We start from the raw sequence: 2,223 nt of genomic DNA on the forward strand, positions 1-2,223 counted from the left end.
ATTTTTTGGCCCTCCACTAACATCAGTAGATTAAAGAGTCACTCCTATCTCCCCTACCGATCTAAGCCCAGTGTTGCAGACCCAACAATCATACGTACTCCTTCTCCCTTCCCTCCTTCAAAACTATAGAGGCTTAATCAGCCAAATACTCTTTTTCTCAGTCACCTTTGTGATCAGAGGTAACCATGTGACCCACCTCTTGCCAATGAACTTCCAGAAGACATTTGCTAGCTGGTTTCTGGGCAAGATATTTATTTGTTCACTGATCTTCAAAAAAATCTACCACCAAATTTATTATTAAATAAGGAATAAATATCCTCATCATCTACAGTATCTTGCTTAAGTCTTTTGTTATTTATAGCTGGACAAATATAATAATAACGCTATTTAATTCAGCAGATTTTATTTTTAAGCCTCTATTAAGGACTAAGTTTTATTCTCTCCTCCCTTTCCACTAAATTTACCATCCCCTCACATGTCCTTACCCTTTCTGCTATCTTAAACTATTGGGAAATATCAGTCTTTCCTCTCCTCCACTTTACTTTCTATGTGTCTCTACAAAAACATCTGCTTGATTAATTCTATCCCAAAATAGAAAAGGAAAGCAATTAGAGTTTATCCATGCTTTGCAAACATTGTCTCATGTGAATCTCTACACTCACACTTTAATAAAATTTTTAATGCTTTTTATTTTGAGAGAGAAAGGGAGTGTGCACTGAGAGTGGGAGGGGGCAGAGAGAGAGGGAGAGAGAGAGTGAGAATCCCAAGTGGGATTCACACCATCAGCACAGAGCACGATGTCGGACTTGACCTAATGAACTGTGAGATCATGACCTGAGTCAAAATCAGAGTCAGGTGTTTAACCGACTGAGCGACCAGGCACCCCAACAATCACACTTTGAATAAGCACTGTAGGGGCACCTGGGTGGCTCAGTCAGTTAAGCGTCTGGCTCTTGGATTCCATTCAGGTCATGATCTCACAGTTTGTGGGCTCAAGTCCTGACTGGGCTCTGTACTGACAGTGTGGAACTTGCTTGGGATTCTCTCTCTCTCTGTCCCTCCCCCACTCACATTTTCTCCCTCTCTCAAAGTAAATAGACTAAATATATATATATATATATAATAAGCACTTTACTCTCACCTTGCAAAGGGAAAAGCTCAGGTTAGTTGACTTAACTAAGGCCATACTGTCTTAATTTGTTTAACTGCAAAAGCTATGCTCTTTCTAGTTTGTTCCCTCCTACCTCCTCATACCTTCATGTAAATTGGTTTCTTTCAGCTTCTGCTATTTGAACAATCTACTCAAACCTCATCTGAACCTCGGTTTCTATATTTGTATTTGTATCATTTATAGCCAGCACTTGGTTATCAGTATCCATGGGGAGAGAGCAGTTGCACAGACATTCCAAACATACATAACTCAATTTTGTTGCAGAACCCACAAGATACTTTGTTTTTATAACAGATTTTCCTTCTAATTCTTGTTTTCCTCAGGCAAACACTAAGATAAATTTGAACTTTCTAAATACTCCTTCCATGATGGCAAGGTGAAAAAGCCCAAACAGAGAAGGGAAACTACCTGGTGTGATGAGAAATGACACTTGGTTGGAAAGTAACATTAACTGAGTAGCAGGAAGTTAGCCCTAAAACCATATCGTTGGACTCCGTGTTAGTCTAGAAGGAATGCCATAACAAAATGCACAGACAGAGGGTTCAAACAACAATTTATTTTCTCACAGTTGTGAGTTGTGAGGCCGGATGTCTAAGATCAAGGTGCTGTTGGGATTGGTTTCTGGATTGACTTCTCTTCTTGGCTTCTAGACAGCCACCTTCTTACTGTGTCCTCATGCGGCCTCTTCTCTATGTGCACAGGAAGAGAGAGAGATCTCTGGTGTCTCCTTCTCTTCTTATAAGAACACCAGTCTTATCAGCCTTATAGCTTCATTTAACCTTAATTAGTTCCCTAAAGTCACCGTCTTCAACTATAGTCCCATTGGGGATGAGAGCATCCATATATGATTGGGGGGGGGTGGGGCACACAATTCAGTCCATACAGATCTTGAACATAGAAATTAACACAAGTCATGGGGGCCTGGGTGGCTCAGGTGGTTAAGTGTATGACTCTTGATCTTGGCTCAGGTCATGATGTTGAGGTTCATGGACTCAAGCCCCACATTGGGCTCTGTGCTGACAGTTCAGAGACTGCTTGGGATTCTCTCTTTC

Source organism: Suricata suricatta, chromosome 11 (genome assembly GCF_006229205.1).
Source record: "Suricata suricatta isolate VVHF042 chromosome 11, meerkat_22Aug2017_6uvM2_HiC, whole genome shotgun sequence".
Taxonomy (NCBI): Eukaryota; Metazoa; Chordata; class Mammalia; order Carnivora; family Herpestidae; genus Suricata; species Suricata suricatta.